Raw genomic sequence first — 12,432 nt, forward strand, 5'->3', positions numbered from 1 at the left:
CGCCTCGCAATTTACCGGACTCTGCTGTTCTGTCCGAGCGGAAAACAGAGAACGATTCTGCCGGGGTTATCGCGTGGTCCGCCACAGAGCTGGTCAGCCAGGTTTCGGTCAGGCAGAAGATGTTGCAGTCTCTGATGTCGCGCTGGTACCTAGTTCTTGCCATGATGTCATCCAGCTTGTTCTCAAGTGACTGGACGTTGGCTAGCAGTATGCTAGGCAGTGGAGGACGGTGTGCTCTGGTGCGCAGCCTGTTCCGGACCCCTGCTCTTCGACCTCGGTATCGCCGTCTCCTTTGTCCCCGGCGACCTCTGGGGTCTTTGTTTCCGTCCCGGAGGATCTCTTTCGGCCACGACGTTGTGTCGAGTAAACCGGTAGCAGAGGTGAGTGAAAAGTGTTGTCCTATGTCCAAAAGTGAGCCAAAGTCATATTGAGTCAGACCTTGTGCAGCATGAGCAAAAAAAACGATGAAAAAAATAAATAAAACAAGAAAAAAGCACAGTCGTGCCGGAGCTGCCAGGATGGCGGCCGAACACACCAGCGCCATTTTAGAGTCATATAACCAGCTTTAGAAGTTATGCAGAGTTATATAGAAGTGTTCAAATAAACAGCAGTTTATTGTTAAAAAAAAGTGAATAAAGTGAAATTATTTTTAATCAGTATGTTATTTCCATATTTCAAATGTAATGGAAAGATTAGACATTCAATTCCAAGGCAAAAAATGTAAAATACTTTATTAAGTGTGCATTTTTTTTACAGGAAATGAAGAGAAGGAATATTTATCTTAAGAAAAAAATATAGCAGTGTTGTGAATTTTTTCTTTTCTCTTCAGCCACAAACATTGACATACACTTAAAACATTTTAAAGATTTAACTGATGATAACATCTGATTATGATCTGATTAACATCTGACAAAAACAATGATTATGCACCAAAATATTACTTCAGTAATTTAAAGTTAAGTTAAATCTTGAAAAATGTCTTAAGTTTATGTCAAGTGTTTGAAAAATCTCAACATTTCAATTTTTTTTATTTTTTTTTGGGAACAGATTCATATTCCGTTTCCTTTGCTTCCAGTAAAAAAAACTGCAGACCTGGTCAAATTCGTTAATAATTTGATTTGGAGTAATTTTTCCATTACATCTGATATATGGAAATAAAAGCTATTAAAAGTATTTATACTTTATTCACTTTTTTAAAACGCACTGCTATTTATTTGAACTGTATGCAACTTGTCTTTAATTCTGTTTTCTTGTTGGGTTTTTTTTAAGCATGTGAAAATGTCAAATAAAAATAATTTTTTTTTTAATGTTTGCAGGCATACTTTCAACATTTCAGGGATTTTTGAAAAAAATGCAACATGAAAAACCAATGGCGCACCTGCTGCACGTGGAGATGGTGGCCCTAGTTCGAGAGCTCCTCAGCAAATTTATGAAGCTGGAAGCCATCCCACTGAGTGCAAAGGATATCATCAAGGTTGATGTCCGGAGTAAAGATTTGCAACTTTAAGACAAAAGGTTGTCTGTTGGAAGATACTGCTACTCTGCACTAAACAAGGCCCGTGTGGAGAGGCTGATATGGGTGAGAAACATTTACAACTCTCTCAGAGAAGGGTACATGAAGTCATCAGAGTTCCTTCTCAAAGACCTTCCTCTGGACAACAAGATAATCACCTCACTTTCTGCACTCACTCCCTCTCTGATTCAAGATGACTCCATCTGTGGGGCTTTTATCACATTAGGAGAGGCCTTGCCTAATGTGGTCGCACCAGAAGAGATTGGTCAGGTGGAGGAAGAGATACGGGCGTACCAAATAGAGGTGGACCTGGTAACGTGTGCCCAGAACTACATTGAAGAGGAAGGCCGAGTTGATGTAGATTGGTGGAGCAGAGTTGTATCCATGAAAAATCCAGAGAGAGGTGTGAGATTTCCCATTCTGGGTCAGCTGGTCAAAGCACTACTTAGCATTTTCACAGGCCCCCTGGTTGAGGGATCATTTAATCTCATGGGTGATATTCTTGAAGCAGACAGATGCTCCATGAATGTGGAAACTTATGAGAGCCTTGCAATTGTAAAATCCACGATTAAAGCAAGGGAGTGGACAGCATCGACAATGACAATAGACCAGCCATTAAGGTGGTCTTGCCTGTCATCGTATCAAACATATCAAAAACATCTGCAGAAAAAGAAAGAGGCACAACAGGCACAAAAGAAGAAAAGGGTGAATGAGGCAGCAAGGATTCGGCCATCACAGATGGCAAACAAACTCATACGGCAGGCCAGGAATATCGCTGGATCAGCCAAAGCCTCCTCTAGACGAGTCAAACACTCATCCTCGTCCACTGGACCATCCAGACCTTTTTCAACCTCCTCTGGACCAGCCAGACCCTCACCAACCTCCACTGGACCATCCAGACCCTCACCAACCTCCACTGGACCATCCAGACCTTTTTCAACCTCCTCTGGACCAGCCAGACCCTCAGCCTCCTCCTCTGGACCATTCAGACCATTTTCAACTTCCAATGGACCAGCCAAACTCTTTCTCTCTCCCTCTGGACCAGCCAAAGCCTCATCTTCATCCTCTGGACCAGCCAAAGCCTCATCTTCATCCTCAGGACCAGCCAAAGCATCATCTTCATCCTCTGGACCAGCCAAAGCCTCATCCTTATCTTCTGGACCAGACTCTTCTGGACTAGCCAAACTCTTTCTCCCTCCCTCTGGACCAGCCAAAGCCTCATCCTCATCATCTGGACCAGCCAAAGCCTCATCCTCCTCCACTGTACCAGCTCCATCTTCTGGTCCAAATGTCTTAAAAAGAAAGAGTTTGCAGGACTTTGCTTACAACCCAGAAAAAAAGAAAAAATAAGTGATAATGGCCTTGATTTCACTTCTAATCTTCAGTTTAGCAGTTCAGTTCTTTAGCACTTTGAGCACTTATTATTTATGCACTTTAAGCACTTGCTATTGTTTAGCAGTTTTTTTTGTACTTTATTTTTGTTATTATTGTCAATATTTGAAGTAAGTCCTTCAAATAAAAAAGTCCCCCCCAAAAAAAAGTTCAACTGTACTGAAAAATAACGTTGCTTATGAATGTTGGCAAGTAAAAAAGTATTTGTACTTTGTGATCAAGTGCCATTCTTGGCACATCACACAACGACGAAATGCGTCCTCTGCATTTTAACCCATATGTGATATATTAGCTATATTATTTAGCTTCATTCTTAAAATAATAATACTAATACCAATAATAATAATAACAAAACCAAATGTAGCCAGGTCTATAAAGCTACCATAAGGCTTTGAAGCTATTATAGAGCGTAATTTGTAAAGAGGGAGACATGAACCTTACAATAAGTTGTGTATACCAAAGTGGGCAGCTGTCTCTTTAAGACGTTCCTGAGTGCCAAAAGGTAGGGTGGGAGTTTTTTTTTTCCGGCGGGTTTTTCTAGACGGAGGAAGGCGGGTAAAGAGAGCGGAAAGAGGAGTGAACGGCAACTTAGGGAAATAAACGTATATATCTACATATATATATTTGTGTAGATGTCAACGTTTAGAGCACTGTTTATTTTTTTTGGCCTAAGCATACAATTGCAGCAATTAGTGGATAGAAAGATTTTGGTGCAAGTGCTCTCTTTTGGATATCCTGGTAGGTCAATTTACCTGTTTGAAAATATAGATATAGGGATCATTAGTGTGAAGGAAAAACAGTCAGGATATGAATGTGAACCTTTGCTGATTGTGTGGTTGATTATTTTCTTTACTAATGTATCATTTTTTGTAGTTGTATGTAAAATGCTAAAGCTACCTATAAGGCTACTTGCTAATTGATCGGAATACGTTGACTGTGATATGGTGTTATTCAGTTTAGCCACCCTGTTAGTACCATTGCAGGTTGAAATGTTTATAATGTGCATATATAAGTATATACATGTATATGTGTATATTAATGTTATTCAGGAAATCTGTATAGTATCATAGTATGGCCTAATGTGAATCTGAGATTGCGCTGTATGTTAATGGATGATGGAAAAAAATATAATTTTGTGTGATGTTTAAGTAAGACATCTAACTCTCTGTACTTTGTGTGCAGACTGTTTTTTTTGGATTTGATTCCGTTCCGAATTCAGTATTTTTTCGGCCAAGGAAGATCGCTTGTTTCACAGAGTCGCTCCCTCTGCGTTGAACTGCGCAATGTAACAAGTTTTTTGCAACTGGAGATTTTTTTCTTTCCCAGCGCTTTGTGAAGAAATCCTCAAGTGTTGCAACGGCATCCACCTCCCCAGTGGACACGGGGATCTCCAGCATGCTGCTGTTGCAGCAGAGGCAGGGTCCGAGTGGGCGGCAGTTTGGAAAAAGATTGCAGCCCTCGAAGACAAGGTTCCGGTCCGAGATCTCCATGCTTGCTGGTGCCCTGATTGACCCATATATATCCCGGAGTAGTTCGGAGACCACTGGGACTCCTTTTGTAGTCCCCACTTCAGCTCCAAGCTGTTTCCCGCCCCCTCCTCCTCCTCCTCATCCTCCACCGCCACCTCGTCCTCCTCCACCTGCTAGTATCCAGGGCCCCAAGCAGAGTCATCGTCAGGGAAGTGGCGCAGGACCCACCAAAGGCCCCAACATGGTGGATGTCCTGGCGGAGCTGCCCCGCATTAAACTGCACCCGGTGCTGAGATCGCCAGGTGGGACGCCAGTGCCAAGGAGGGGCTGACACAGGGGACGCCCATGGCCTCAAGAGGACATTACTTCCATCTTATCAAAGGCTCTGGCGGGTGTGGGCGGCCTCCTCTCTTGGGCCGCGGGCCGGGTGGTGCTTGGCTCTGCTGCGCCGTGGTGGGGCCCTGGCGGGCAGTCCGGGGGATCTTGGGACACTGGGGGCCTTCTAGGCGGATTGGGGGGTTCGGTTTGGGCTGGGCGGGGGGGCTCGCCGCCCGTCCTCCCTCTGCGGGCCTCCCTGTACGGGGGTTGGCGCCCCTTTAGTCCCTCGCGGGCTGCTTCCTGGGTTGGGCGGGTGGTTATCTCCGGGGCACATGGCCGTGGGCCCTTGTGCTGGGGGGGCGGCAGGGTGGCCTCGGTTGCCTGGTTTCTCCTGCCTTCGCCTTCGGCCTTGTGGGGGGGTGGGGTGCTGTCGCTTCCCCCGACGGCATCATATGACAGCACATCCAATGACAAATCAGTTCACACCTACACTTACACATACATATAAGAATGGTTGAGCGATCAGTATCATTATTATTGTTACTTTTTAGCGTGTGTTATAGACATAGGAATTGAAATATACATGTATAAGGGTAGGATCACGTGTGTGTATGCTACATATATATATATATATATATAATACCTATTTGTCACATTATTAATTATAATTATTATTACTGATGTTATAATGTTTGTTGTTTGATGTCCTTGTAATGAGTGTTATTTTTCTTATGGTTGTTTGTATTCTGTATTCCCCTACACTTCATTTTCTCCGTCCTACCTACATTATTAGTTTTATTTTTCCTGTATACCTCTGTTTCCTTTTTTTTTTTTTCTTTTCTCTCCCCATGGTGATTAATGTCTGTTCTCGTTACGATTGTAGTTTCTGTATCCCCCGTTTTTTTTTTTTTTTTTCCTTTCCTCCACGGGACGGGTGAGTTCGGAGCAGCCACACTCTTTGCTCTTGAATTTAGTGTAAAATAAAGTTGTCCTCCGAAGAGGGGGGGTGGTGGTGGGGAATTTAAAAAAGAAAGAAAAAAGGAAAGGGAAAAGAGAAAAAAAAATAAAAAAATCAAAGGCTCTGAAAAAGAAGTTCAGACACCAGATCCACTCTGATGAGTAGGAGAAGCGGTCCTCTGAGCCCTTAAACTTTTTATACTTATATCATTTTTATACTTAAGACTTATATACTTTATATACTTAAACTTTATATACTTATACTTTATGTACTTATACACTCACCTAAAGGATTATTAGGAACACCATACTAATACGGTGTTTGACCCCCTTTCACCTTCAGAACTGCCTTAATTCTACGTGGCATTGATTCAACAAGGTGCCGAAAGCATTCTTTAGAAATGTTGGCCCATATTGATAGGATAGCATCTTGCAGTTGATGGAGATTTGTGGGATGCACATCCAGGGCACGAAGCTCCCGTTCCACCACATCCCAAAGATGCTCTATTGGGTTGAGATCTGGTGACTGTGGGGGCCATTTAAGTACAGTGAACTCATTGTCATGTTCAAGAAACCAATTTGAAATGATTCGAGCTTTGTGACATGGTGCATTATCCTGCTGGAAGTAGCCATCAGAGGATGGGTACATGGTGGTCATAAAGGGATGGACATGGTCAGAAACAATGCTCAGGTAGGCCGTGGCATTTAAACGATGCCCAATTGGCACTAAGGGGCCTAAAGTGTACCAAGAAAACATCCCCCACACCATTACACCACCACCACCAGCCGGCACAGTGGTAACAAGGCATGATGGATCCATGTTCTCATTCTGTTTACTCTACCATTTGAATGTCTCAACAGAAATCGAGACTCATCAGACCAGGCAACATTTTTCCAGTCTTCAACTTTCCAATTTTGGCGAGCTTGTGTAAATTGTAGCCTCTTTTCCTATTTGTAGTGGAGATGAATGGTACCCGGTGGGGTCTTCTGCTGTTGTAGCCCATCCGCCTCAAGGTTGTGCGTGTTGTGGCTTCACAAATGCTTTGCTGCATACCTCAGTTGTAACGAGTGGTTATTTCAGTCAAAGTTGCTCTTCTATCAGCTTGAATCAGTCGGCCCATTCTCCTCTGACCTCTAGCATCAACAAGGCATTTTCGCCCACGGGACTGCCGCATACTGGATGTTTTTCCCTTTTCACACCATTCTTTGTAAACCCTAGAAATGGTTGTGCGTGAAAATCCCAGTAACTGAGCAGATTGTGAAATGAGCAGATTGTGAAATACTCAGACCGGCCCGTCTGGCACCAACAACCATGCCACGCTCAAAATTGATTAAATCACCTTTCTTTCCCATTCTGACATTCAGTTTGGAGTTCAGGAGATTGTCTTGACCAGGACCACACCCCTAAATGCATTGAAACAACTGCCATGTGATTGGTTGATTAGATAATTGCATTAATGAGAAATTGAACAGGTGTTCCTAATAATCCTTTAGGTGAGTGTATACTTTATATGCTTATATTTATATACTTATATTTTGTGTACTGATTATATATACTTATTAATAAATAATATATTTTTATCACTATTATTTTTAAAAGAGTTGCTGATTTTGTAATACTGCTGCAGCATTCTCCACATGCTAATCACTGCCCCACATCGAATTGGCACTTTGATCAGCCATGAATCACTTCACTACCCCCTGTTGAATGTTGCTTCGTATGTTGTTAGATATCTCGTAGTAGTATTGCAGTATTTATTTAAATTGAAAATGCTTAAAACAGATCAATTTCTCACAAACACATCTATTCATGAGTGATTTAAACGGCAAGGATGAAAATGATTAGGATTAGCTCTTGCCAAAATAGGGCTTGTAAACTTTTGTGGTACTCAGAATTAACCCAAACAACTATGACTCTATAATCCTCTATAATCACTCTCACTCTGTCACACTTGAATCAAACTCCAGGCCTCGCATGTAATGAGCAAAATTTTCTTCTTTATTCAGCAATCCAGCATAGTGTTCCAACCACACTCGGGGACAATGCGCAATGCACCCCGCACCCAGAAATCAGCAGGTTAATATACTATAAGACGAATTCCCCTATATGGACTTCTAAGTCCTGATTGGTTACCAAACATCTGCAAACCAGGTTTCGAACATACAACAAACATAATACGCCACCTCTATTGGTCTACTTCAAGGATGTTCAGTTTCCAATCCTCGTTAGGCCTAGGCCTCCTATGAGTCCCACACATAATCCTGTCTATCCAGCCTAGGAAGGAGGGCAAAAACCCTAAACATTAGGGAAATTCCACTCCCAACCCAGCAAAAAGGTGCAACCCCCCCTTTGGTGTCCATGGCTGGCATGGCTCACAATGTTATCAGTAAGGGAAACCCCAACCCTATATTACCTAAATAAAGACTTCAGCGTAAACATATACAACCCTTATGGGTACATAACTTGCTTGTGTGTTCAAATGCTACCATACAACAAACTGCGTCTAGCATAGTATAGCAGCTACATTTCAAGGCTTCCTGCAGGTCCCCTTTCTCCCCCCGGCGATGTTCCCTTCAGCCCAGTTCTCCAAGATCTGTGGCCTGCAAAGCTGGTTCCGTGCAGGTGGCTGTGAGGCAAGGACACACGGCACCATCCCCAAAACAACAAAACCTGAGACACAAGAACAATCCCACAATGCCTCCCAACCCTGGCCTACCATCACTTTAAATTTCCCTTCCACACTTTGAAGTAATGTTAAACATATACTACATAATCCTGAAAAGGAGTGGTCACTAAAATTAAACAGCTCGCAGATCTTCACAATGCAAGAAATGCAAAGATGGAGAAAGCGAAGAACAGTTCACAGCCGGCTGGGCACATTGTCATCATCAAAGATTTTAAGCATGTTTATTTATATAGCACAATTCGGGCACAAGGCAATTCAAAGTGCTTTACAAAGACAAGGATACAATCAAATTAAAATGTCAAAATCACATTTCAAAGATAAGTAAAAGAAATAATAATGAAAATAAATAATTTTATTAATCAATTACAATGAACACATAATAATAAGAAAAAGCCAAAATAAATAAATAGCTAACTGAAAAGACGTCACATTTTAATGACAGAAAATGACTGGTGCTGCACTAGGAAACTCTGACCATGCAACAATTCATCTAATTCCAGCATACAGACAAAATCTGAAAACTGCTAAACCTGTTGTTACTAGAGTGAAACACTGAACATGTGGAGCAGTAGAGCAATTAAAATCATGCTTTGACTCGACAGACTGGAATGTTTTCAAAACTGCTACTAACAGCGTGGATGAATACACGGACACTGTAACATGGCACATAAGCTTCTGTGAGGACTCTCGCATTCCCAAAAAGTCTGTTGTCAGCTATAATAACGACGAACCATGGTTTACAACTGAACTCAGGCAGCTTCATAAAACAAAAGATGAAGCTTACAGGAGTGGTGACAAAAACCTGTTCAAATTCTACTGCGGGTTTGAAAAGCCACATTCGCGCATCATACAGCCCTCACCTTTTCAATGGCCTTCTTCACACCTGGGTACCTTCACACCTCGCCCACACTATACCCAGCTCACCCCCCCCACGTCCAGCCACCTCCCCAGGAGAATCAACGACAGAGATGTAAACAAGATCTTCAGTAGCCAGAATACAAGGAAAGCTCCTGGTTCAGACTCTGTCTCCCCAGCCACTCTGAAGCACTGTGCAGATCAATAGTCACCTGTCTTCACAGATATTTTCAACCAGTCACTGAACCAGTCAGTGACTACAGACTGGTGGCTCTCACATCGGTGGTAATGAAGGCTTTTGAGAGACTTGTGCTGTCATACCTTAAAACCATCACAGACCTATCGCTTGACCCCAGGCTACAGTCTGCCTACAGAACCAACAGACCTGTGGACGATGCAGTTAACACTGGACTCCATTTCTTACTCCGACTTTTGGAGTGCCCTGAGACATATGTTAGGATTCTGTTTGTGGACTTTAGCTTTGCATTTAATACTATTCTATCGGAGCTAATGCGGAATGAACTCTCACAACTGTCCGTGCCTGATCCAAAATAACATGTTATAACCACGATGGCCCAGTTTTACGCTACAATCATTGAGTCCATCGTCACCTCCTCCATCACAGCCTGGTTTGGATCAGCCACTGAACGAGACAAGGCCAGACTGCAACACATCATCCACTCAGCAGAGCGAATAATCGGCAGTAACCTGCTTACCCTCCAGACACTTTACATCACCAGAACCAGGAAACGGGCATACAAAATCTTTGAGGACCCATCTCACCCTGCTCACCACATCTTTCAAGCCTTACCCTCCATGAGAAGACTCATGGCAATCAGAACCAAGACCACAAGACACGCCAAGAGCTTCTCCCCTCAGGTAGTCTCTCTCATTAACCAAACCAGTCTCTGAATGGACGTTCAATTAATCGTCAGCTGCAGTGAAATATCCACCAGCATAACCAGTGAACAACTGATAAACTTCCTCTATGATTATATTCTGCACTCTTGCACATTATGCACACATACTGCAAATTCTGTATACATATTGCACTCTTGCACATATAGTTGACTTGGCTGCTACTTAATAACGGCACCATTTAAGAGCCCTTTAAATTATTATACCATTTATATAGTTTATATTCATACTACAATGATTACTATGTACACACACATATATAAATATCATAATACCATCATTACTACCATTAATAAACTTAATTATCATATAATTATCATATTACCCAATTGCCAGTCTATTGTTTATTACCTTTCTGCATATGTCTTTGCTAAATGTGGGTAACTCTCGCCAGTGTGGGGAAGCAATAAAAAAGGCCAACAGAATGTTGGGTTATATCTCTAGGTGTGTGGAGTTTAAGTCAAGGGAGGTGATGATACACTTATATAATTCCTTGGTAAGACACCACCTAGAATACTGTGTGCAGGTTTGGTCACCATACCTCAAGAAGGACATTGCTGCCTTAGAAAAGGTGCAACGAAGAGCTACGAGAATGATTCCTGGTCTTAGAGGAATGTCTTATGAGGAGAGGTTAGCGGAACTGAATCTGTTTAGCCTTGAGCAAAGGAGACTAAGGGGGGATATGATTCAGGTCTATAAGATTCTAACGGGTCTGGATGCTCTTCAGCCAAATGACTATTTCAATATTAGTCTAAATACTAGAACTCGTGGCCATAAGTGGAAATTAGCGGGAGAAAAATTTGAGGAAGCACTTCTTTACACAGCGTGTAGTTAGAGTATGGAATAGTCTTCCTGCTAGTGTAGCAGAAGCTAAAACCCTGGGTTCCTTTAAATCAGAGCTAGATAAAATTTTAACAACTCTGAGCTATTAGTTAAGTTCTCCCCAAACGAGCTTGATGGGCCGAATGCCCTCCTCTCGTTTGTAAATTTCTTATGTTCTTATGTTCTTTGTAATGTCATGTAAAAGCACCACCAAGGCAAATTCCTTGTATGGAAACATATCTGGATTCCGATTCTACATCCTTCATCAGGACTAGAAAACTTCCATCCAGCGTTGCATTTCACTTTGACGCTGTCGCTTTTGAAACACTTTTCTGTGATCTAGCTCTTGTTTTGGTCGCCGACTATCATCCAACAAAAGGTTCATTTCAGCTCTCCTAATCTGACATAAACCACACTCACAAACACTTTCGGGTTACTGTGTCACCGGGAAGGGATGGACTCCAGTCGGGATGGGTTTCCAGCATTTCCTATCCTGGCTGTTCTCTTTAGGGACAAACACAGGAATGGAGTCTAGTGATCACACCGGAACTTGACTTACCTGAACGGAGATGTATGGAGCAGACTCTCATATGCGCAGGGATGCTCTGGAATGCAAGGTCTTTACGCCCCACCGCTATAAGCTACGCCATCCGACGCCATTTCGTCAACTCTTCCACTTTTGCTCTTGTCTTTTCCAATCCAGAAAAGAGAAGAAACGTATACCGGTCCTGAAGACCGAAGAGAGACCCGAGTCGATATGGGGCTGCCGCTTAGCGGGTCGCCGTTAGCCGGGCCTCCGTGACGCCCCCGCGCAGAGTAGAATGCCCAGGGGCGTCGCAGCCACCGGCGTCCTCCCTGTCCTCCTGTCCTCTCAAAAAACAGCAATCATTTAAACAAACATGAGGGAAAATTCAAAAGGCAAAGATGAAGTCATGCCTTACCTCAGCACAGCTGCCCACCGCACAAACGACAGCGTGTCACCTTACTTTAAAAAAAAAGAAAAATTGGGGCCGCGCACGGACAGGGCCCCTCCCTCACACCACATGCGGCTAATTAGTTGGCCATCCAGAGGCACTCAGTCTATTAGTCACCCATTCAGTCAGTCAGTTCTGCCTTTCAACAACAGGGGGCAGTAGAGGTGCACCGTTCCCGGAAGCACTGCAATACCGGGTCGATGCCTGGAGCAGATGGGGCAAGCCCCACTTCCGGCTCCCTGTTCCAAAAATCCGTTTAATATGTGGTCCCCTCCATGGGGGACGTATCAAAATAACCTTTTCATACCAAAACAAAATGTAAATCAGCTCAAATACATGAATAATAAATATTATGCTTGTACTACTTACATTAACACATAATCACAATCTATAAGGCTGAAACATTCCCACACTATGCAAATCATGCCAACACAGTACAATAAGACTTTCAAAGATAATATTAAACAAACACCCACAGAGTGTTCCAAAGTGCATTTTGCAATGTCTATACTTTGAATGTCAAATTA

At 42.8% G+C, this 12,432-nt stretch overlaps 1 pseudogene; it reads right to left on the minus strand.

Moving 5' to 3' along the window:
- Positions 1 to 12,064: 12,064 nt before the first annotated feature.
- Positions 12,065 to 12,297, minus strand: LOC140582517 (U2 spliceosomal RNA; annotated as a pseudogene).
- Between the last annotated feature and the right edge of the window lie 135 nt (positions 12,298 to 12,432).

The sequence above is a fragment of the Paramormyrops kingsleyae genome, chromosome 24, assembly GCF_048594095.1.
Source record: "Paramormyrops kingsleyae isolate MSU_618 chromosome 24, PKINGS_0.4, whole genome shotgun sequence".
NCBI classification, from domain to species: domain Eukaryota; kingdom Metazoa; phylum Chordata; class Actinopteri; order Osteoglossiformes; family Mormyridae; genus Paramormyrops; species Paramormyrops kingsleyae.